At 45.0% G+C, this 26,108-nt stretch overlaps 2 long non-coding RNA genes across 2 annotated transcripts; both read left to right on the top strand.

Moving 5' to 3' along the window:
- Positions 1 to 11,273: 11,273 nt before the first annotated feature.
- On the top strand, positions 11,274 to 13,064 carry LOC121546222. The gene is made up of 3 exons (XR_005996347.1): positions 11,274 to 11,347; positions 12,525 to 12,627; positions 12,817 to 13,064. It is a non-coding gene; the product is annotated as an uncharacterized LOC121546222 (long non-coding RNA).
- A 1,020-nt stretch (positions 13,065 to 14,084) lies between these two features.
- LOC121546228 lies at positions 14,085 to 25,278 on the top strand. Its single transcript, XR_005996348.1, has 3 exons — positions 14,085 to 14,192; positions 24,909 to 24,977; positions 25,094 to 25,278. It is a non-coding gene; the product is annotated as an uncharacterized LOC121546228 (long non-coding RNA).
- Positions 25,279 to 26,108: the final 830 nt, after the last annotated feature.

Genomic DNA, 26,108 nt, shown 5'->3' with positions numbered 1-26,108 from the left:
CACTTGTCATCTCCCGTCTGGATTACTGCAACTCGCTGTTGGCTGGGCTCCCTGCCTGTGCCATTAAACCCCTACAACTCATCCAGAATGCCGCAGCCCGTCTGGTGTTCAACCTTCCCAAGTTCTCTCACGTCACCCCGCTCCTCCGCACACTCCACTGGCTTCCAGTTGAAGCTCGCATCTGTTACAAGACCATGGTGCTTGCCTATGGAGCTGTGAGGGGATCGGCACCTCTGTACCTTCAGGCTCTGATCAGTCCCTACATCCAAACGAGGGCATTGCGTTCATCCACCTCTGGCCTGCTGGCTCCCTTCCTCTGCGGAAGCATAGTTCCCGCTCAGCCCAGTCAAAACTGTTCGCTGCTCTGGCACCCCAATGGTGGAACAAGCTCCCTCACGACGCCAGGACAGCGGAGTCACTCACCACCTTCCGGAGACATTTGAAACCCCACCTCTTTAAGGAATACCTGGGATAGGATAAAGTAATCCTTCTAACCCCCTAAAAAAAAAAAAAAAAAAAAAAAAAAAAAAAGATATTGTAAAGTGGTTATCCCACTGGCTATAGGGTGAATGCACCTATTTGTAAGTCGCTCTGGATAAGAGCGTCTGCTAAATGACGTAAATGTAAATGTATAACCCAACCCTGATCTGTACTTCTCCACAACTTTGTCACTGACCTGTTTGGAGAGCTCCTTGGTCTTCATGTTGCCGCTTGCTTGTTGGTGCCAATTGCTTAGTGGTGTTGCAGACTCTGGGGCTTTTCAGAACAGGTGTATATATACTGAGAACATGTGACACTTAGATTGCACACAGGTGGACTTTAACTAGTTATGTGACTTCTGAAGGTAATTAGTTGCACCAGATCTGTTTTAACAAGTTATTTTTTTTATTTCACTTCACCAATTTGGACTATTTTGTGTATGTCCATTACATGAAATCCAAATAAAAATCAATTTAAATTACAGGTTGTAATGCAACAAAATAGGAAAAACACCAATGGAGATGAATACTTTTGCAAGGCACTGTATGCATTAGAACTCATTTAGATCACATACTGTATTTAGAGAGAAAATAATTGCTCCCATATTGTTTTCTGCACACACCTATCTATTTGAAGCACCATTTGTATTAATCACCATGTTATCAGTGTTGAAAGCAATCAATTGATAACTTAAAATGACTCACAACAATTACAACTAGATGTACCAAACTACTGCCATGAAATTTGTGAAGGAGAAAATGACAGGTTCTGTATTAAGGATAACTCGTATACTGTATGCACATCACCCACTCTCCAAGAACTCAATATCTTCTTGCTCCCTCAATGCCAGAAAATCCCAATCCAATCAGTTGACTCACTGCACATTGAATAGTATGCATTCATTGAATCGCATTGAACTTGGTGACTCAGTGTAGAAGTTGACTGTTTCAAAACCCCTCATCCATAAACGGAAGGCCTTAATCTTCCGTACAAACGGCCTTTGATACACCATGTGGATATAAATGGCCAGACAAAATAATGACCAAGCAGGAACCCAGCAGCTTCATCATGGAAAAATAATGGAGGTGGATACCACACAACACTCATAATGCCAACACATAACAACACTGGGCTACAATCAATAGGACAGAAAGCAGGGAGGACCAAGAGACAGATTGAGACACTTAGCTTTCCAACAATCAATATTGTAGGGATCTCCGAGCATGAGGCAAAGCCCTCACACAGACATGAGTCAGATGGAGAGGCACGTTCAAAGTCATGTTCTCCAAAGGTGGCCAAGAGGGACTTAAGACAATTAAGTTAAGTTTGGTTCTGTAGTTAGCAGCATACATTGTATGCCAGTCACGTCACCACATTTCTTAAGCTACCTTGTCTCTTTAGAGTCAGGAACAAGATCAAACATCTAGCAGACAGAATAGAGAAGGCAGAGCAGACACTTTCTCTCAAGGGAAGGAGATGAGTTTAGGAAGACGTAAAATTAGGTTACAGCTAACCAGAACGGCTAGAATCATGCTCTCTGATTTGAAATCTCAATGCAATCAATCTGTCTGTTCACTCATGACTTTGAGTGCACTGAATTGTTGGGATTTATTGAATTACATTTCTCTTTTTGAATAAGTTTTAGATAGCTCTAAGCTGCTTTTATTCAATTTCTACAGAAATGTAAACCTTATTTTCACACAAATTGACTAAGAATAGTAAAATAACAAAAGAAAAACAAATCAATAAATGCACTTTAGGTCCCTTTGATGATGATCCATAGAAAGCTGGGGCATTATTTTACACTCATAGGGTGTGTTCGGAAATTCACTCTGGAGTGCCAGAGTGCGCTCTGGGCTTTTGTAAATTCAGAGCATTGTCAGATTGTACATTCATAAATTCAGAGTGTTTCGCTCTCATGAGCGTTCAGAGCGCACAGGAGTAGGGTTGATCCGAGCATTCCTCACAACGGCAGTCAAGCACCCAAGCTAACTGGCTAAGTTGGCTAGCTTGCTAGCTACTTCCAGACACAAATAAGAGAACACCTCACTCTGACCATTTTACTCGCCCTAGCAGAGCTGGTTAGGCTGTTTTCATGTTATCTAAAGCGTTGGTGACTGTAACTGTGCTGCTGGCATCAATTTAATTAAGTTTTTTTGCCGAAGTTTACTGACACCGGTCATATTCAAAGGGTGTTGCGCATTTGTAAGTTCATCAGTTATTCTGCGCTCTGGCACACTCAGACGAGAGTGCTCTGAAATCGGAGTAGATAGCCAGAATGAATTTACAAACACACCCATAATAACTGTTCAACGTTAACATAATAATACTTAAACATTTTTACAACTATTTGTCATATAATGGATTTGCACTGTGCATGTACGAGCACTCTCTCGCAGTCTCTCTCTCTCCATCAACTCCATTCAAATTACATCCAAAATAGATAATCCTGTTCTAGATTGATATATATATATATATATATATATATATATATATATATATATAGCCCTATATATAGGAAACAGCAGGAACCGGGATTCATCAGACCAGGCAATGTTTTTCAAATGATCCAGTGTCCAGTGTTTTTGTTCGTTAGCCCACTGCATCCGCAGTTTCTGTTTTTTTGCTGAAAGAAGTGAAACTTTTTAAGGTCGTCGGCTGCCATACCCCATTCGTGTCAAGGTATGACAAGTTGTGCATTCTTTTATGGGTCTTTGGGCATCAATGTTGTACTGGACTGTCAGTTGACTAACTGTAGCCCGTCTGTTGTTCTGCACAATCCTTTGTCCTCTTTCATCAATGACCCGTTTTCAACCACTGGCCTGCAGATGGATGGATGTCCTTTGGGTGGTGGACCATTCTTGATACACACGGGAAACTGTTGAGCGTGAAAAACCCAGCAGTGTTTCAGTTCTTCACACACTCAAACTGGTGCTCGTAGCACCTACTACCATATTCTGTTCAAAGGCACTTAAATCTTTTGTCTTGCTCATTCACCCTCTGTATGGCACACACACAATCCATGTCTCAAGGCTTAAAAATCCTTCTTTAACCAGTCTCCTCCCTTCATCTACACTGATTGAAGTGGATTTAACAAGTGACATCAATAAGGGATCATAGCTTTCACCTAGATTCACCTCGTTCAGTCTACGTCATGGAAAGAGCAGGCATTCCTAATGTTTTGTCCACTCAGTGTAACAGTGCACTTTGAAACCTATTATTCAAAGGACCTTCTCTAATAGAAACAGTTCAAACAAGCATTGACATGATTAGGTTCATGTTTAAGTTGATGAATTAGTTCAAAAGTGCAAATGGTGAACATGATTAGCCTAAATTCTAAAATGTAAAAGTTGTAAACAGCAGCAGGATGTGAATATGAAAATGTGTATAAAGCAAACTGGGAACATTGTGCTCAAAGGTTATGTCTCTATTTAAACATGTGGCTATTTTGAACTTCTGTTGACCTTCTGAAATGCAATCACTCCATATTACCACAAAGAAGAATGAACATGTAATTTAATGATGGCGTCTTCAAACACATTCAGGTTTAATCTCCACTTACAGCTGGTGAGCTACAAAGGCTTCCAAAATATTGCTTTGCTACTTACAGTGGGGAAAAAAAGTATTTAGTCAGCCACCAATTGTGCAAGTTCTCCCACTTAAAAAGATGAGAGAGGCCTGTAATTTTCATCATAGGTACACGTCAACTATGACAGACAAAATGAGAAAAAAAAATCCAGAAAATCACATTGTAGAATTTTTAATGAATTTATTGGCATATGATGGTGGAAAATAAGTATTTGGTCAATAACAAAAGTTTCTCAATACTTTGTTATATACCCTTTGTTGGCAATGACACAGGTCAAACATTTTCTGTAAGTCTTCACAAGGTTTTCACACACTGTTGCTGGTATTTTGGCCCATTCCTCCATGCAGATCTCCTCTAGAGCAGTGATGTTTTGGGGCTGTCGCTGGGCAACACAGACTTTCAACTCCCTCCAAAGATTTTCTATGGGGTTGAGATCTGGAGACTGGCTAGGCCACTCCAGGACCTTGAAATGCTTCTTACGAAGCCACTCCTTCGTTGCCCGGGCGGTGTGTTTGGGATCATTGTCATGCTGAAAGACCCAGCCACGTTTCATCATCAATGCCCTTGCTGATGGAAGGAGGGTTTCACTCAAAATCTCACGATACATGGCCCCATTCATTCTTTCCTTTACACGGATCAGTCGTCCTGGTCCCTTTGCAGAAAAACAGCCCCAAAGCATGATGTTTCCAACCCCATGCTTCACAGTAGGTATGGTGTTCTTTGGATGCAACTCAGCATTCTTTGTCCTCCAAACATGACGAGTTGAGTTTTTACCAAAAAGTTATATTTTGGTTTCATCTGACCATATGACATTCTCCCAATCCTCTTCTGGATCATCCAAATGCACTTCAGACGGGCCTGGACATGTACTGGCTTAAGCAGGGGGACACGTCTCGCACTGCAGGATTTGAGTCCCTGGCGGCGTAGTGTGTTACTGATGGTTGGCTTTGTTACTTTGGTCCCAGCTCTCAGCAGGTCATTCACTAGGTCCCCCGTGTGGTTCTGGGATTTTTGCTCACCGTTCTTGTGATCATTTTGACCCCACGGGGTGAGATCTTGCGTGGAGCCCCAGATCGAGGGAGATTATCAGTGGTCTTGTATGTCTTCCATTTCCTAATAATTGCTCCCACAGTTGATTTCTTCAAACCAAGCTGCTTACCTATTGCAGATTCAGTCTTCCCAGCCTGGTGCAGGTCTACAATTTTGTTTTTGGTGTCCTTTGACAGCTCTTTGGTCTTGGCCATTGTGAAGTTTGGAGTGTGACTGTTTGAGGTTGTGGACAGGTGTCTTTTATACTGATAACAAGTTCAAACAGGTGCCATTAATACAGGTAACGAGTGGAGGACAGAGGAGCCTCTTAAAGAAGTTGTTACAGGTCTGTGAGAGCCAGAAATCTTGCTTGTTTGTAGGTGACCAAATACTTATTTTCCACCATAATTTGCAAATAAATTCATTAAAAATCCTACAATGGGATTTTCTGGATTTTTTTTTCTCAATTTGTCTGTCATAGTTGACGTGTACCTATGATGAAAATTACAGGCCTCTCTCATCTTTTTGAGTGGGAGAACTTGCACAATTGGTGGCTGACTAAATACTTTTTTTCCCCACTGTATTTCCACAGATTTAATTCCTCCATATCTCCTCAGGCGCATGGCCTCACTGAGGCCTGACCCAGAAATCTAATTCACACAGTAAAATGGTAATGGAAAATATATACAGTATGTTGTTATAAGAGTTTGAGAAAGCAAACATGCACATATTCGTGGACACACGCCCATGCACACCCACATACACATGCATCCACACAGGTATTTGAACAACCTGGCCATATACACTGAGTGTACAAAACATTAAGAACAACTTCCTAATATTGAGTTGCACCCCCTTTTGCCCTCAGAACAGACACAATCCGTCGGGGCATGGACTCTACAAGGTGTCGAATGCGTTGCATAGGGATGCTGGCCTATGTTGACTCCAATGCTTCCCACAGTTGTGTCAAGTTGGCTGGATGTCCTTTGGGTGGTGGACCATTCTTGATATGCACGGGAAACTGTTGAGAGTGAAAAATCCAGTACCGTTACAGTTCTTGACACACTCAAACTGGTGCGCCTGGCACCTACTACCATACCCTGTTCAAAGACACTTAAATATTTTGTCTTGCCCATTCACCCTCTGAATGGAACACATGCAAAATCCATGTCTCAATTGTTTCAAGTCTTAAAAATCCTTCTTTAAACTGTCTCCTCCCCTTCATCTACTCTGATTGAAGTGGATTTAACTAGTGACATCAATAAGGGATCATATCTTTCACCTGGTCAGTCTATGTCATGGAAAGAGCAGGCGTCAATGTTTTGTACACTCAGTGTACATGCATAAAACAGTGACTTCCACTGACCACGTTTCCATCCACAGTTTTTATGTGAGTAAAGTATAAAATCATGACAGCTGTGATGGATCAGAAAGTGTCGGTACAAGTGTATAAATGCCGACAGATAATGATTATTATTTTTAGATCAGCTTTAATATTGCAGATAGATTGTAACTTTCATCAATGTAATTGTCTGCATCAATTCCAATCCCCCATATGTTTTTTCTCTCTCGCATATATATATATATATATATATATATATATATATATATATATATATATATATATATATACACACACACACACTGCTCAAAAAAATTAAAGGAACACTAAAATAACACATCCTAGATCTGAATGAATGAAATAATCTTATTAAATACTTTTTTCTTTACATAGTTGAATGTGCTGACAACAAAATCACACAAAAACTATCAATGGAAATCAAATTTATCAACCCATGGATGTCTGGATTTGGAGTCACCCTCAAAATTAAAGTGGAAAACCACACTACAGGCTGATCCAACTTTGATGTAATGTCCTTAAAACAAGTCAAAATGAGGCTCAGTAGTGTGTGTGGCCTCCACGTGCCTGTATGACCTCCCTACAATGCCTGGGCATGCTCCTGATGACGTGGCAGATGGTCTCCTGAGGGATCTCCTCCCAGACCTGGACTAAAGCATCCGCCAACTCCTGGACAGTCTGTGGTGCAACGTGGCGTTGGTGGATGGAGCGAGACATGATGTCCCAGATGTGCTCAATTGGATTCAGGTCTGGGGAACGGGCGGGCCAGTCCATAGCATCAATGCCTTCCTCTTGCAGGAACTGCTGACACACTCCAGCCACATGAGGTCTAGCATTGTCTTGCATTAGGAGGAACCCAGGGCCAACCGCACCAGCATATTGTCTGACAAGGGGTCTGAGGATCTCATCTCGGTACCTAATGGCAGTCAGGCTACCTCTGGCGAGCACATGGAGGGCTGTGCGGCCCCCCAAAGAAATGCCACCCCACACCATGACTGACCCACCGCCAAACCAGTCATGCTGGAGGATGTTGCAGGCAGCAGAGCGTTCTCCACGGCGTCTCCAGACTCTGTCACGTCTGTCACATGTGCTCAGTGTGAACCTGCTTTCATCTGTGAAGAGCACAGGGCGCCAGTGGCAAATTTGCCAATCTTGGTGTTCTCTGGTAAATGCCAAACGTCCTGCACGGTGTTGGGCTGTAAGCACAACCCCCACCTGTGGACGTCGGGCCCTCATACCACCCTCATGGAGTCTGTTTCTGACCGTTTGAGCAGACACATGCACATTTGTGGCCTGCTGGAGGTCATTTTGCAGGGCTCTGGCAGTGCTCCTCTGCTCCTCCTTGCACAAAGGCGGAGGTAGCAGTCCTGCTGCTGGGTTGTTGCCCTCCTACGGCCTCCTCCACGTCTCCTGATGTACTGGCCTGTCTCCTGGTAGCGCCTCCATGCTCTGGACACTACGCTGGCAGACACAGCAAACCTTCTTGCCACAGCTCGCATTGATGTGCCATCCTGGATGAGCTGCACTACCTGAGCCACTTGTGTGGGTTGTAGACTCCGTCTCATGCTACCACTAGAGTGAAAGCACCGCCAGCATTCAAAAGTGACCAAAACATCAGCCAGGAAGCATAGGGAGAAGTGGTCTGTGGTCACCACCTGCAAAACTAGTCCTTTATTGGGGGTGTCTTGCTAATTGCCTATAATTTCCACCTGTTGTCTATTCCATTTGCACAACAGCATGTGAAATGTATTGTCAATCAGTGTTGCTTCCTAAGTGGACAGTTTGATTTCACATTGTGTTGTTTAAGTGTTCCCTTTATTTTTTTGAGCAGATATATATATATATATATATATATATATATATATATATATATATATATATATATATATATACATAGCTATATACATATAAATACATATACATACATATATATACATATCCTTTAAAAAATATATATTTCCCTTTATTACTTTCCAACCCCACCACCCCTTCCCTAATTGGAGTAAACTAGTGAACAACAATGGTTATGCCTCTGCTTCCAGCTTATACATACTATATTAATTTTATGGACACAGTCAATTTTACAATAATTCTATTTTGTTTGTTTTTACTCCTGAACTTCCTCAACCTTTCCGATCATTTTCACGGTTTGCTTCTATATGCCATATCTTTCTAACTGTGCTCTTTCACAAAAGCTCTCAACCTATAACCTATATACTTATTATGGACACAGTATGCTTTACATTAGTTATCTTGTTGTTATTAGTTGTTGTTAGTTGTTATTAGTCATATCCTTCAACTCCATTCAACACCTCCCATCTATCTCTTAACACCATCCATATTGGATTTCTATTTGCCATATATTTTTCAACTGTACTGTGATGTTTTACAAAAGTTCGGAACCCTTCTATTCTCATTGCTTCTACAGATTGTAAATTGAAAATATTTTTTTTTGCTAAAAGTATTATTATATTATTGATCGATTGACTATGACTTTTCAGATCACCCAGCAGTGCTATCTGCAGGGTTAGCTCCAGGTAAATATTGCAATCCTTTAGCCATTCCTGGACCTGCATCCAAAAACAAGCTACAAATGGACAGTACCAAAACAAATGATCTAATGATTATGTCTCTTTGCAGCAAAATCTGCAGAGCTGGGAAGATTATATCCCCCATATAAATAACATTATATTGGTAGCAAGAATTTTGTATAATAATTTAAATAGAAAAATTTTAAGTTTCGAATCCGGCGTCGTTTTGCGTATCAGTTCATAAACACTATGCCATGGAATCGGTATGTCAAAAACCTCTTCCCAACTATTTTGCAATCTGTCAATCCTTTGGTCCTTAAATAAATGACAGATAATTTCTTAGTTCAACATGGTGTTATCTTTTAGTGTCTGTAAAATTAATTATGCAAGGAATGGCGGTTGAAATGCCTTTATGCTCAAATATTTATATAATAACCATCATATTGAAGTAAACATGGAATGATGTGATGATATGGTGTGTGGTCCTCCCACTACGACTCGGGAAACCATGCAGTTTATTAGGCTACAGAACACAGATAAAATAAGTTATGATGAAGTTCACAGGGCTCCCGAGTGGCGCAGCGGTCTACGACACTGCATCTCAGTGCTTGAGGCGTCACTACAGACCCCCTTGTTTGATTCCAGGATGTATCACAACCGGCTGTGATTGGGAGTCCGATAGGGCGGTGCACAATTGGCCCAGCGTCGTCCGGGTTTGGCCGGTGTAGGCCGTCATTGTAAATAAGATTTTGTTTTTAACTGACTTGCCTAGTTAAATAAAGGTAAAATAAAAATAAATAAAAAACAGGGTGGTGAAAGTGCACGGTGATGAGCTTCATGCTCCTTTTCAATAAATATTGGGGGTCTTATTCTGGTGACATGATGATCAATGCTTGACTTGCGTTTGAAACATTTTAATATTCTCGCTCATCCATAATAATCTCATCATGTAGCCTACCCACACAGCCTACCCGCACTCTATCTGCGAACTGTTGGCTAGAGCAGGGGTTCTTAACGTTTTGGGGCCGGGGACCCATTTTGTGATAGCTAATTCATCAGGAACCCCCTCATAACTCAAGTGAGATAAAAATAGCATACAAGGTGTTTTACTATGAGTTTGGCAGTGCATGGCCGGACAAACCAAGTCTCAGGCCCTGGGAAGGAACATTTTAAAGGCATCGGAGAGAAACATTTCAAAGCTAATTTCCTGGAATTCTACACATTTTGCCAATAGACAGAGAGAAAATGTTGCAATTTGAAAGCTTAAATTACAGTGCATTTATGTAGAAATAATACTTTTTAAACAGTATTAAGTTGAAAAAATATATGTTGGTGGAGTACTGTGGATGCCAATATCTCTGTGAGATCCCAGGTCCATGTTGCCCAGGGTTAAAGAGTGACTTCACCTAAAATACAACTAATTCCTTTGAAAACGGCCTATGTGGCATCAATATGAGTCAGAAACATTTATTATTGTGTCAAAATTGACTCCAAAGTCTAAATAGGATAATTTGTTTGGAACCTGAGTGCATCACAACGAGTAAATTAAGGTTGGGTTTGGATTATAATTATGTCAACAATTCATGCCCCCTTTTGCCAAGCTCCACATGCAAATTGCCGCTCCGCCAACTTCGCTTCCCTTCATTGAATGGGGCTCCTTTGTTTCATCGTCCCCAACGCGTTTAAAGGATCACAGCCTTTTGAGACTAAAAAGCCCTATACGGATTTGACCACAGTCAACTATGGTTTGCATGCCCTGCCGAAGGCCCCTAGTACCCTACCATGCGGAATAGGTGGTTGGAGTTCATTGGTCCCCAGTGATGGTGATTACACTGCTAGCTAGACCATAGACTGCTGGTTACAGTATGTATCTGGTTATGTATGTTTTGATAATCATTACCACTATCATCAGCTGATGTTAGCTAGCTACCTAACTAACTAGCTAGCTAGCCCTTGATCATGACTCTCAGTTCCATTACATTACACATACTGTAAGAGTCATTGGACGAAGGCGTCTTTGAGTTTTGTTACAAGCCCTGACGCTCGGTCTGAACATTAACACGCATCACTTGCGGTACGATTTTGGAAGCTTTAATATCAGCGAGAAATAATAATAATATAAAAAAGGGTTAAATTGATACACACCTTTATAGGGTTAGTGTTCCCACACAGCCATATCTCCATAATACAGCGCATGTTTACAGAAAACAGACATAAGACAGAGTGGACTACCTGTGCTAATTAACTATCTGGGTCTCCGAACACGTGTGTGTAAACGGAAGACGGAAGCCACAAACGTCTCGTCACTGAAAAATACTGTCTGCTGAAAATCTGTTAAAATGGTTAAAACAGTGTACAGTAAGTATGGTTTTAGCATTAGTGGAATTATTTTGATGTGATATGAAAGTAGAGGGATTTACTTTATGTTTCTAGAACCGTACCGCAACTAAGAATCGATTCACGTTTAGATGGGAGTATTTGACTGTTTTGGCTGCCAGAGCCAATTTGCCTTTAAACAGAACATGTAAGGTTCTTGTACTATAAGGAGTAATGTTAGGCTGCTTTAGTCTAGTTACCGTTAGCCTACCTCAATACAACTCGGATTTGGCTTGGAAACAAGATAACATTTCAAAAGAAGGCAAAAAATTAGTAGAAAAACCTTTTGTAATGATTGTGGTGTTGCCAGATTGACTTTAGATGCAGTATAACTTTAGCCAGCTAACTAAGATTGAGGGGACCACTATATTTTAGCTAGCTAACATCAGCATTTATAGCTATTTTGAAGAACTTTGCTAGTAACAGTAATGGAAACATTGCCATCTCTCTAAAGTAAATTTGACGACGACATAGTATGGCAATGAGGTGCAACCCATGTCTAGGGCACAAATAAATATTGGATGTAGCTATGGTGGAATTAGCTAACTCATGCCTGACTACAACAGTGTTCTAACTAGCAGCAACAAGCCTAAAGCAAAACATGTCACCGTTGGTTGCGTAGTTTAACGGTGTCACCGGCCTGAATTTAATCCAATCTGGAGCCAGTCAGTCTACATCTGTAAAGCGTAGAATTAGCTTCCAAACGAGATTACTTTATTTCTCGAGCTATGTTATAATTGAGGGATGATCATGACAATCGTTGAGCCTGTTTTTCTGCTAGACAAAGTGCACAGTTGGGTGCCAGACTATTCCCCTGGTCATGAACGGATGCCAGGCCCTACCAAGAAGGTGGGTATCATAACATGTCCAGCAATGTGATTGCAATGGTTTAGCGACCTCCGAAAATTATTTCATTCACTTACCATTTTCACAGCTTGTCAGGCAACATCTCATGCGACATAAGTACATTTTAAGTCATTTAGCAGACGCTCTTATCCAGAGCAACTAGGGTTAAGTGCCTTGCTCAAGGGCACATCGACAGATTTTTCACCTAGTCGGCTCGGGGATTAGAACCAGCAACCTTTTGGTTACTGGCACAACACTCTTAAACACTAAACTACCTGCCGTACCCTTGTGACACCTCCTCCGTTCTTGTCAGAGTCCCCCTAGACTCCTATGAAAAGGACACTCCATCATGAGGCCTCTGATAGTGACCTGAGTTACTGCCCTGATGACACAGATGGCTTCATCAACAATAACAGGTAATGTGTGTTATGTGAAAAGTTTTATAAAAAAATACCTGGCTTGATAAACTAGTAGGCTAATTCCCCAGCCAAGCAGATACAACTAGTAGAGTCATTTTGGCTGTGAAGTGCATTAGCAAAAAGCTTTGTCCTTTCTTTAGAACAAAATGCAATTTACCACTTGTCTATTGTATCACCCTGTCACAGGCCCTCCCAGTCAACACCACCTCATAAGATAGCCTGCTTCAGTTGTTCGAGCGATGTCCAGTTTGCAGCCAAACATGCATACATGACTTCGCTGTCAGCATTAAGTTGAATGGAACAGTCAGCCTCATGTTGGCAAGTATCCGGCCGGCAACCTTCACCTGTCAGCGGCAGCAGCTTTCATTACTTTCATACATTTGATAAACTAATTGTGAAACAAAGTGTATGTAAACGAACTTAATTTGTTGCTTATTTTCTACCTCTTAGACGCATATACTGTAATGTCCAGTGCATAACCTAGCCTGGTGGAAAAAGAATGATTGCTGTGTTCTAGTGATGTTCAGTTTGCGAATGATTAGTTATTTATGAACTACTCTTTTTCCTGACTCGAGGGTCATGATTAATGACTCGTTCATTTTAGGTGAACCTGCTAGTGCTGGCCGCAATGAGTCCTACAGCAGGATTATTACTCACTCTTCCGGCTCAGCGGCTCCAGAGACGTGCTCCGACCACTAACTGTCTGCGCAGGGAAATAGATAATGAGCATAGAGAAGAAAAACACTTGTTTAGAACTGATAATTGATCGCATGGTGCAAGAATGAATGCAATTAATTGATTATTGAATCATGTTATGATGGACACAGCTTTGTAGAACCAAAACATACACAGCCTCTGCTCAACAAACTCGAACTCAAGAAAGAATCGTTTGAGGAGGCTGCGCTTCGCAAACGACATTGTGGTTATCACCCTAACGGCAGTCAAGCAAGGCATTCCGCCAAGAGTCGTTCACAATCTAGTCCGTTTGAGGCCACAACTAGAGTCATTTCAAATGTATCAACAAATAATCGTATTTGTATGCAATCAACAACTGTACATTGTTTAAAGCACACGTTTCACAAATGACAGCTGCAATAAGCCCCCTATGGTGAACGACATGTGAACGAGAGGCTTGTAGAATCATGACTTGAATTTCGAGTTTCAGTTCATTGTTCGCCGGTATGGTGTCCTGCATGCTCTGGGCATTACTCACATAAATGAATAAAATTAGTTTAAATATTTGTTATTTTGATCTGACTCATAAAAAAGAGTCGAACTTCCCAACACTAGTGTGTTCACCATTCTATTTCACTTCACATTTTATGATGTCTGAAGTGAAATAGAAAGGTGAACACAGCGATCAGGTTGGTTCCACCATGCTAATCATAACCACCATTGATAATGTAATCATTGCTCTGTGTGTGTGTTTGTGTGTGACCAACCAGTATCTTTGATGAGTGGCCAGGAGCTGATCTACGCTGCCATGCCCATGAAAGACTTAATCTCCAGCCTCACCTCTTGCCTGCTCACTATTGATCATTTGATGGGGAGACCAGAATTAGGTAGGTTTAGTCTGACCTATTCAAACTTCAATATATTGGGCTCTATTTTCGGTTGGCGTTAAGGTGGTGTTCGTGTCAAATGCACGTTAGTTTGCAATTTCGTCATGTAGAAACTGGCACACTGGAATTTTCAGCCCTAACACCAGGTTAGGCAGTTTACCTGTCTTAAATCAGCATGCTTGGGCTCAGATGGGAGGGGTGGAAATATTTTAGGCATGTCCTTAAAAACATGATCCATAGTGCTAATTTCAGGCAGCGCTAGTTGGGATATACAGTATAGTATTGTAACGACCCTGTATTGTGTTCTGTGTTCATGGATGTGTTATCGTTCTCATGGGTACTAGCAGGGGTTAAATATGCCAGGACAGATGGAAAGGTTGGGGGGGTATGATGGGTAATCCCGCGGGGTTTTGGAATGATTAAATAGGGGTTACGGTCTCATCTCTTCTCTTCTGTTCGGGACCATTGATTTGACATGTTCTATTTGTGTATGTTCGAGGTTTAGCGGCGTGGGCTGTGGCCTGAACAATAGCCCATTCAGGAATAAACCTGTGTTCTGCCTGTACACCTGGTGCCCGTCTCTCTTTTACTTTATGACCCAGCTGGGTCATTACATTGGTGTCAGAAGTGCTTTCGAACGACGGGATAGATCGAGATTAGGCGAGTTAGCTGTTTCAGTATAGGCCGTGGTTAGCTTTAGCGTGACTCGCATCTACGGGCAGGATGATCGGGCGAGGCGGAAAGTTAAGGAAGAGTCGGACAAAGTGTCCGTTGTGGGCTCGGGTGTACCCGGTCGGGAGGGTCAGGCGATGACGGCTGTAGAAGAGCTGGAGAGCCACATGGCGGGAGTTAAATTGTCAGTCAGCAAGATGGCAGAACGGGCGGGTTTTCCTCCAAACTGCTCGACCAGAACAGACGTCACGGCGACGGAGATATCGACGTCACCGCGTGCGGAAATGGCTGGACCTCCTTATGTAAACAGAGATGGCAGCGCCCTATTGCCATTAGCCACGGTAGCGGCTAAACTTCCAAAGTTCAATGGACAAGGTAAATGGGAAGTTTTTTTCACTCAATTCGAGTTGTTGGCTAGAGCCGGGAGGTGGTCTGACGAGACGAAAGGGTTACAGCTTGCCCTGAGCCTGGCAGAGGAGGCGTCGGAATGCCTGCTAACGCTAGCCCCGGACGAGAGGGGCGACTACGGTGCGCTAGTGGAGGCATTGGGGGTCCGTTTCGGCAGCGATGCACAGCCCAACTTGCTGCGGATTGAACTGAATAACAAAAAGAGACTTCAGGGGGAATCATTAAAGGCGTTGGCAAGTGATATTCTGAGCCTGACCAGGCGGGCTTATGCAAATATGCCGATTGGGGGTGCAAGACGAGCTGGCACGGGACAGTTTTATTAGAGCGCTCTCCCCCACCGAACTGGGTAAGCATGTGCAGATGTCGGACCCAGCATCTCTGCGGGCTGCAGTGGAGATAGCCAGGAAGAGGGAGCTGATCTGGGGTGAGGGAGTGAGAGTGGAGGTTGCCAGTCAACCAGAGGTGAGAGCAGCGGCGGCCGGGTGCCGGGGGTCACCAAACCAGAGTGGGTCGACGAGTTGGGAGGGTTAGTCAAGACCGCTTCGCTTGTCATTGAGAAGGGCTCCAGACAACATCGCAGTGTCAGCTCAACTTCCATTGTCTGCTGGGGTTGTGGCCAGCCTGGCCACATTCAGCGGGAGTGTGGCAGATTCCCCAGTCAACAGGGAAACGACAGCGGGTTCTCGCGCAGGGGCAGCGCGGGCCCACCCCTCCGCCCCCGAAACCACAGTAAGCAGAAGAGGTACCCAGCAGCGCAGGCAAGAGGGTGGGGACCTGCTTCCCCAGGGTGTGGCTGCCACCGTGTTTCCTAGTCCGGTAGTTGTGGTGGGACGTACCACCATTGGGGACTTCTGCAATGTCATCGTCAAGGTAGAGGGGGTGGAATGTTTGGCCCTGGTTGACACGGGCTCTACAGTAACCCTGGTGAGACCAGACATACTACCTGTTGGGGTGCGGGTGGAGCCGACCCTTGTCCAGCTACGGACTGTCACGGGGGAGCTAGCCCCCATGTTAGGGAAGTGTTGGTTGTCTGTGACTGTGGGGGGAGAACTGTGGGGTGTCCGGTGTGGGTAGCAGCGGTACAGGACCCCTGTATACTGGGAATGGACTTTTTGAAAAACTGTGGGGCTCAGTTGGACTTAGCTTCGGGCACTTTGAGGCTGTCGGGGGGTCCCACAGTGGGAATGTCGCCTTCGGGAGGTCCAGCAGGGGCAGGGCTGTCCCTCCGTCTTCCTCCAAGCTTGCCGAAACTCCACTGGTCGTCCCGGCTGCTCCCTTGGTCGTTGTGCCATCCCAGCAGCTGTCTCCGGCGGCAACGACCTTCACTCCCCATAATGGTGCAAGCACAGGCATCCCAGTAGCCCAAAACACACTGGCTCCTTCACCCCATCAGCCCGACGGGGGAAGGAGGAAGTTATCGACGCCGTTGAGGCTGTGTGGCTGAAAAACTGTCAAGGTCTGGATGAGAGACAACAGAGACAGTTAAAGCAGCTGCTGTTTGACTTTAAAGATAGCTTCGCTTGGGGGGAAGATGAGGTAGGGCAAACGCACCTGGTTCAGCACGACATCGACACTGGGGACAACCAACCCATTAAAATTCGGCCCCGTCGCATTCCCCTTGCCAAGAGGGAAGCAGCAGCCACAGCTATTGCTGACATGTTGCGGGCGGATTTCATTGAGCCATCAGATAGCCCATGGTCCGCGCCGGTCGTCATGGTGCCTAAGAAAGGGGGTAAACTTAGGTTTTGTGCGGACTACAGGGGTCTAAATTCTGTCACCACTAAAGACGCTTACCCCATACCGAGGATCGATGAGTCGCTAGACCACGTCAGAGGGTCCTCGTGGTTCTCTTCCCTTGATCTGCGCAGTGGCTACTGGCAGGTGCCCCTCTCGCCTGGGGCACGTGAAAAAACGGCCTTCTCCACGGATAGGGGCCATTGGCAGTTCAAGGTGCTGTGCTTCGGGCTTTGTAATGCTCCTGCCACCTTTGAGAGGCTCATGGACAGAGTGCTGGCGGGGGTTCCGAGAGACGAGTGTGTCGTGTACCTAGACGACATATTGGTGCACGGCACATCGTTTGAGGGGGCACTGGGGGCACTTAGGCGAGTGCTGGAGAGGATCTCGGGGCGGGGCTAAAATTACACCCGGAAAAGTGCCATTTCATGCAAAGGGAGGTGGCGTTCCTGGGTCATCAGCTGGGTGGTGAGGGTATCAGCACGATGCCAGACAAGGTGGAGGCTGTGAGGGGGTGGCCAATTCCAAGTGGAAAAAAAGAGGTTAAGAGCTTCCTGGGTCTGGCATCCTACTATCGTAGGTTTGTGAAAGGGTTTGCGGGGATAGCAGCTCCTTTGAACCACCTTCTCAAGAAGGACACTGTTTTTCAGTGGACCGAAGAGCACCAGCGGGCGTTTGAGGCCCTCAAACGTGCCCTGGTGGAGGCCCCTGTCCTGTCCTCACCAGACCCGAACCGTCCGTTTATCCTGGACACCGACGCAAGCAATGAGGGCTTGGGGGCTGTGCTGGCTCAGCGTGGTTCTGACGGGGAGCACGTAGTAGCTTATTACAGCAGAACTTTTGATAAGGCTGGAAAACGCTACTGCGTGACAAGGAGGGAGCTTTTGGCTGTCGTGGCAGCAGTACGCCATTTCAAGTACTACCTGGGGGGCCTGCCGTTTGTGGTGCGGACGGATCACTCCGCCCTGCAGTGGCTTCTCTCCTTCAAGGAGCCAGAGGGTCAGATCGCCCGCTGGTTGGAGGAGCTGCAACCCTACGACTTCCAGGTGGAGCACAGGGCCGGCCTTCGCCACAGCAATGCAGACGCCTTGTCCCGTCGCCCGTGTGCTGAGGACGGCTGTGGGTACTGCGCCAAACGGGTGGAGCGAGAGAGGGAACTGTGCATGGAGGAGGGAGTCACCGCCACGGTGAGTCAGCTGAGGGTGACAGAGTGCCGGGAGCTTGAGGCTGTGGACGTTGGGGAGTGGAGGCGTCGCCAGGAGGAGGACGCAGAGCTGCGTCCTGTGCTGGGGTGGGTGGAAGAGGGAAGACGACCGCCATGGGGGGAAGTAGCCCCTCTATCACCAGTCACCAAAGGACTCTGGGCTAAATTCTCAGTCCTTAGAGTGGCTGAGGGAGTGCTCCAGAGGGGGTGGAAAAAGCCAGCTACTGGAGAAATGACGTGGCAGGTAGTGGTTCCCAAAAGGCTGCAAGGGAGCGTGTTACAGCAGCTTCACGGGGGAGTAGGCGCAGGGCATTTTGGGGTCTCCAAAACGTTAAAGCGCGTACGTAAAGGCTTCTATTGGGCCAGGCACAGGAGGGATGTGGAGGACTTTTGCAGGCAGTGCGATGAGTGTGCTGCTAAGAAAGGACCTCCAGGTCAGTCACACGCCCTCCTACAACAATTCCCAGTAGGGGAGCCCATGGAGAGACTGGGGGTAGACATAGTTGGACCGTTTCCAACCACAGACAGCGGTAACAGGTGGATTCTAACTGCTATGGACTACTTCACCAAGTGGCCAGAGGCTTACGCTCTCCCAGACCAGGAGGCAGAAACAGTAGCTGATGCATTGGTAGGGGGAATAATCAGTCGGTTCGGGGTGCCACAGTCTATACACAGCGACCAGGGGAGAAACTTTGAGTCACGGGTGTTCTCAGAGTTGTGTAGACGGTTAGGCGCGGAGAAGACGCGCACTACTCCGCTTCACCCCCAGAGTGATGGGCTGGTGGAAAGATTTAACAGAACATTAGCACAACAGCTGGCTATCGTTACCTCAAAACACCAGAGAGATTGGGACACCCACTTACCGTTTATTCTTATGGCATGTAGGTCGGCTGTTCAGGAATCGACTGCGTGCTCCCCAGCGCTACTAATGTTAGGTCGTGAGTTGCGCACCCCAGCCGAACTGACGTTTGGCCACCCTCCTGATAACGACGACGGGGTTTTGCCTGGCCCGAACTATGTTCGTCGACTGCAGAACCGGTTAGAAGCGGCTCACACCTTCGCAAGAGAGCAACTCGAGAACGCAGGAATGCGCCAAAAGCGCCACTATGACTCACGCGCGAGGGGGAGGCACTTTGGAGCGGGAGAACGCGTGTGGCTTCACAACCCCACGCGCAAGAAGGGGCGGTGCCCAAAGCTGGACAGTGCCTGGGTGGGGCCGTGCCTGGTGATAGAGAGAGTGGGGGGAGGTGACGTACCGGGTGGAGGTTCCCACGGGGCAGGAGGGTGGTGGTCCACCGGGACCGATTGGCGCCCTACAGAGGGAGGAAAACGGTAGGGAATGGAAGTGAGGACTCTGATGTGAGCACACGGGGACAGTCTAGCGAGGAGACTCTAGTGCAAGCTGAGCCTGGGACGGGGGCTGCCTCTTCGGGGGGTGCTGGAAATGACATTGGGGCAGATGAGTGTTCTGGGGGTCCACCAGTGAGAGTCAAGGGGAGGCACAAGAGACTGATGCGACCTCCGGGTCGTTTTAAGGATTTTGTTTTGTAACCCTAGGGGCTAGGGTTTAGAAAGGGGGGCTATGTAACGACCCTGTATTGTGTTCTGTGTTCATGGATGTGTTATCGTTCTCATGGGTACTAGCAGGGGTTAAATATGCCAGGACAGATGGAAAGGTTGGGGGGGTATGATGGGTAATCCCGCGGGGTTTTGGAATGATTAAATAGGGGTTACGGTCTCATCTCTTCTCTTCTGTTCGGGACCATTGATTTGACATGTTCTATTTGTGTATGTTCGAGGTTTAGCGGCGTGGGCTGTGGCCTGAACAATAGCCCATTCAGGAATAAACCTGTGTTCTGCCTGTACACCTGGTGCCCGTCTCTCTTTTACTTTATGACCCAGCTGGGTCATTACAGTATAATATGCCATTTAGCAGACGCTTTTATCCAAAGTGACTTAGTCATGTGTGCATACATTTTTACGTATGGGTGGTCCTGGGGATCGAACCCACTACCCTGGCATTACAAGCGCCATGCTCTACCAATTGAGCTACAGAGGACCACAAAAGTTTGGACACGCCTACTCATTCAAGGGTTTTTCTTTATTTTTACTATTTTCTACATTGTAGAATAATAGTGAAGACATCAAAACTATGAAATAACACATATGGAATCATGTAGAAACAAATCAAAATATATTTTATATTTGAGATTCTTCAAATAGCCACCCTTTGCCTTGATGACAACTTTGCACACTCATGGCATTCTCTCAACCAGCTTCATGAGGTAGTCAACTGGAATGCAATTCAATTAACAGTTGTGCCTTCTTAAAAGTTAATTTATGGAATTTATTTTCTTCTTTATGCGTTTGACCCAATCAGTTGTGTTGTTACAAGGGTGCCTGTATTTAGAAACATAAAAAACTAATGTTTTTTTCCATTTTGTTTTATTTGGTTAAAAGCCAAGCATAGCCTCCCCTTATCTCAATGAAGGCTTTCTGATTTAAATTAGTCAAGACTGTCGATAAAGGGTTTGGGTCCTGATCACCGAAGTTGATTAAAATATAAAGTTTGAGAGGAGTAAAACAGTGCATTAGTTTAGCAATGCAGGCCCCTTTTTGGACTTGCATAAAACGCCTCCATGATGTAGGCTACTTTTCATGCCCATCATGAAAGGAGAGATGAGAACCTCGGGTGAAAACCTGTGAACCTCATATTTAGAAGTTATCTGTAACCTGTAACAATGGCTTGTTTTCCATTTCATATGTTCAAAACCCAAGCCCTCCCTTAGGCCTACTATAACAAAGGCTGGTTCAACAGCAATGTGTCTTTTTATCCTAGCCATTTTATGATATCATTACATTTTACATATATTTATTGTTGTTGATTTTCATTTAATTTTATTACAACCAATATTATTAGAATGTTTCAACTTCCTAGTTTTATGGACACCATATGTGAATTGATTGCCCCCCATTTATCCTCTGAGTTTGTACTGCTTGGTGACCTAAATTGGGATATGCTTAATACCCCAGCCATCCTACAATCCAAGCTAGATGCCCTCAACCTCACGCAAATCATCAACGAACCTACCAGGTACAACCCTAAATCCTTAAACATGGGTACCCTCATAGATATCATCCTGACTAATATACCCTCTAAATACACCTCAGCTGTCTTCAACCAGGATCTCAGCGATCACTGCCTTATTGCCTGCGTCCGTAACGGGTCCGCGGTCAAACGACCACCCCTCATCACTGTCAAACGCTCCCTAAAACACTTTAGCGAGGAGGCCTTCCTAATTGACCTGGCCCAGGTATCCTGGATGGATATAGATCTCATTCCGTCAGTAGAGGATGCCTGGTTGTTCCTTAAAAGTAATTTCCTCTCAATCTTAAATAAACATGCCCCATTCAAAAATACAGAACTAAGAACCGATATAGCCCCTGGTTCTCCTCAGACTTGACTGCCCTTGACCAGCACAAAAACATCCTGTGGCGTACAGCATTAGCATCAAATAGCCCCCGCGATATGCAACTTTTCAGGGAAGTTAGGAACCAATATACACAAGCAGTCAGGAAAGCAAAGGCTAACTTTTTTCAAACAGAAATTTGCATCCTGTAGCACTAACTCCAAAAAGTTTTGGGACACTGTAAAGTCCATGGAGAATAAGAGCACTTCCTCCCAGCTGCCCACTGCACTGAGGCTAGGAAACACTATCACCACCGATAAATCTACAATAATCGAGAATTTCAACAAGCATTTTGCTACAGCTGGCCATGCTTTCCATCTGGCTACCACTAACCCGGCCACCAACTCTGCACCCTCTGCTGCAACTTGCCCATGCCCCCCGCTTCTCCTTCACACAAATTCAGACAGTTGATGTTTTGAAAGCGCTGCAAAATCTGGACCCCTACAAATCAGCTGGGCTAGACAATCTGGACCCTTTCTTCCTAAAACTAGCCGCCGAAATTGTCGCAACCCCCTATTACTAGTCTGTTCAACCTCTCTTTCATAACGCCTGAGATCCCCAGAGATTGGAAAGCTGCCGCGGTCATCCCCCTCTTCAAAGGGGGTGACACTCTAGATCCAAACTGCTACAGACCTATATCCATCCTGCCCTGCCTTTCGAAAGTATTCGAAAGCCAAGTTAACAAACAGATCATCGACCATTTCGAATACCACCGTACCTTCTCCGCTATGCAATCCGGTTTCCGAGCTGGTCACGGGTGCACTTCAGCCACGCTCAAGGTCCTAAACGATATTATAACCGCGATTGATAATAGACAGTACTGTGCAGCCGTCTTCATCGACCTGGCCAAGGCTTTCGACTCTGTCAACCACCGCATTCTTATTGGCAGACTAAATAGCCTTGGTTTCTCAAATGACTGCCTCGCCTGGTTCACCAACTACTTCTCAGATAGAGTTCAGTGTGTCAAATCGGAGGGCCTGTTGTCTGGACCTATGGCAGTCTCTATGGGGGTGCCACAGGGTTCAATTCTTGGGCCGACACTTTTCTCCGTGTATATCAATGATGTCGCTCTTGCTGCTGGTGACTCTCAGATCCACCTCTACGCAGACGACACCATTTTGTATACATCTGGCCCTTCATTGGACACTGTGTTAACAAACCTCCAAACGAGCTTCAATGCCATACAACAATCCTTCAGTAGCCTTCAACTGCTCTTAAACACTAGTAAAACTAAATGCATGCTTTTCAATCGAACGCTGCTAGCACCCGCCCACCCGACTAGAATCACCACTCTCGACGGGTCTGACCTAGAGTATGTGGACAACTACAAATATCTAGGTGTCTGGTTAGACTGTAAACTCAACTTCCAGACTCACATAAAGAATCTCCAATCCAAAGTTAAATCTAGAATCGGCTTCCTATTTCGCAACAAAGCCTCCTTCACTCATGCTGCCAAACATGCCCTCGTAAAACTGACTATCCTACCGATCCTTGACTTCGGCGATGTCATTTACAAAATAGCCTCCAACACTCTACTCAGCAAATTGGATGTAGTCTATCACAGTGCCATCCGTTTTGTCTCCAAAGCCCCATACACTACCCACCACTGTGACCTGTACGCTCTTGTTGGCTGGTCCTCACTACATGTTCGTCGTCAAACCCACTGGCTCCAGGCCATCTATAAATCACTGCTAGGCAAATCCCCGCCCTATCTTAGCTCATTGGTCACCATAGCAGCACCCACCCGTAGTCTGCGCTCCAGCAGGTATATCTCACTGGTCATTCCCAAAGCCAACACCTCCTTTGGCCGCCATTCCTTCCAGTTCTCTGCTGCCAATGACTGGAACGAATTGCAAAAATCTCTGAAGCTGGAGACTCTTATCTCCCCCAATAACTTTAAGCATCAGTTGTCAGAGCACCTTACCGATCACTGCACCTGTACACAGCCCATCTGAAATTAGCCCACCCAACTACCTCATCCCTATATTGTTATTTAATTTGCTCTTTTGCACCCCAGTATCTCTATTTGCACATAATCTCTTGCACATCTAGCATTCCAGTGTTAATACTATTGTAATTATTCTGCACTATAGCCCATTTATTGCCTTACCTCCATAACTTGCTACATTTGCACACACTGTATATATATTTTCTGTTGTATTTTCTGACTTTATGTTTTTTTCTTTACCCCATATGTAACTCTGTGTTGTTTTTATTGCACTACTTTGCTTTATCTTGGCCAGGTCGCAGTTGTAAATGAGAACCTGTTCTCAACTGGCTTACCTGGTTAAATAAAGGTGAAATAAAAATAAAAAAAATAAAATGGTTAAAACGTCCGTGACGCGCATGCAATGCAACTTATGTGTGAATGCGATTGATCTGTAAAAGGGTTTAGATTATGTTCATAAAACATAGGCCTATTTGGGAGCAGTGTAACGGTGAGTGGACATTCTCCCTTTCTCTTTAAATGGGATCTTTGTCCAGCTACTGTGAAAAGTTTGGATGTGCATAAAACCCTCCATAGTCTGCATTGTTTTAATATTATGTGCCCACGAGGAGAAATGATGGTGCCTGTAAGTGTGTCATAACCTATTTAAAACAAGTTGTTGTTTCATTTTGTTTAGAATTTTATTAGAATTATTCGTTCTCTTTTTATGCCTTATCAATAATGAATTTAATCTTGCTTATTGACCATTTTCGGCTTGTCCATGCTCAGCCATAATGCAATTTACAGTAGGCATAGCCCCTATATCAGTGTGATTGCTATTAAAGCCATGCAATTACTTAGAACAATGTGGACTGAAAATGGGTTCAAGTTCAAGTAAAATGTAAATGTAAGTTAATGTATTTAGTAAAGATAGGTCTGCATTTTGTTTCTGTAAACCATTTAACAAACTATAATGGACAAACATTGGAATTGGAGTTGATTCCAAGGCAATACATAAGACTATAAATACACAACTTGAATCAACCACATATTTCGCCATGAAGCACGTTCTGATTGGCCAGTGAGGGCCAAGCCTCGACACACTAACAACTTGCTTATTCATCAAAACCCAGCCCTTTCGTGCCAACGCCAGCATATGTTCCGATAATTGTACATCCACAATGTGATACTGAAGGTGATTACTAATAACACAGTACAGCAGAAATGTCCAGTAATAGCAACACCCTTTTCATTCCATGTGTCACTGATGAACTCTGCCTTAACTCTGCCTATTTCTACAGATGGAGAGGACTGGAGAGTGCTTTTGGCAGATGCCAGCATCGGTCATTTGATGGGGAGACCATAATTGGGTAGGTTTTATCTGACCTGTTCAAACCTCATCATAGTATATTTATGTGTGTCAGATATTACTTATCCTAACTGCCATTGGTAATAGAACAGCTACTATGTGTGTATGTGTTCACAGAAACATGTATGGAGCCAGCACATGGAGACTTGCAAGATAAAGTGATGAAGTCCAGACTGACAGACAGGCTTGATGCTGATGTCTCTAAATGGAGAAAGACCTGGCACTCAGCATGAAAATGTTACTAGACACAACTTTTACGTATATTGTATTTTTTAATTACTGAATTGAATGGTATCAGTCAATATGGGGAGGGAGAAACCCTGTGTATTCTGCACCAGGATCAGGGAACTCCTGTTGTATACGGGACACCACACAGGAAGGTATGACCACTCTGACATGTTGCCAAGGTAGCCCCATTACCACCACACAGGAAGGTATGACCACTCTGACATGTTGCCAAGGTAGCCCCATTACCACCAGACAGGAAGGTATGACCACTCTGACATGTTGCCAAGGTAGCCCCATTACCACCAGACAGGAAGGTATGACCACTCTGACATGTTGCCAAGTTAGCCCCATTACCACCAGACAGGAAGGTATGACCACTCTGACATGTTGCCATGGTAGCCCCATTACCACCAGACAGGAAGGTATGACCACTCTGACATGTTGCCAAGGTAGCCCCATTACCACCAGACAGGAAGGTATGACCACTCTGACATGTTGCCAAGGTAGCCCCATTACCACCAGACAGGAAGGTATGACCACTCTGACATGTTGCCAAGGTAGCCCCATTACCACCAGACAGGAAGGTATGACCACTCTGACATGTTGCCATGGTAGCCCCATTACCACCAGACAGGAAGGTATGACCACTCTGACATGTTGCCAGGTAGCCCCATTACCACCAGACAGGAAGGTATGACCACTCTGACATGTTGCCAAGGTAGCCCCATTACCACCAGACAGGAAGGTATGACCACTCTGACATGTTGCCAAGGTAGCCCCATTACCACCAGACAGGAAGGTATGACCACTCTGACATGTTGCCATGGTAGCCCCATTACCACCAGACAGGAAGGTATGACCACTCTGACATGTTGCCATGGTAGCCCCATTACCACCAGACAGG

This window comes from Coregonus clupeaformis, chromosome 3 (genome assembly GCF_020615455.1).
Source record: "Coregonus clupeaformis isolate EN_2021a chromosome 3, ASM2061545v1, whole genome shotgun sequence".
Taxonomy (NCBI): Eukaryota; Metazoa; Chordata; class Actinopteri; order Salmoniformes; family Salmonidae; genus Coregonus; species Coregonus clupeaformis.
Note: the sequence above shows the minus strand (reverse complement) of the source record. Positions and strands in the feature narration are given on the sequence as shown.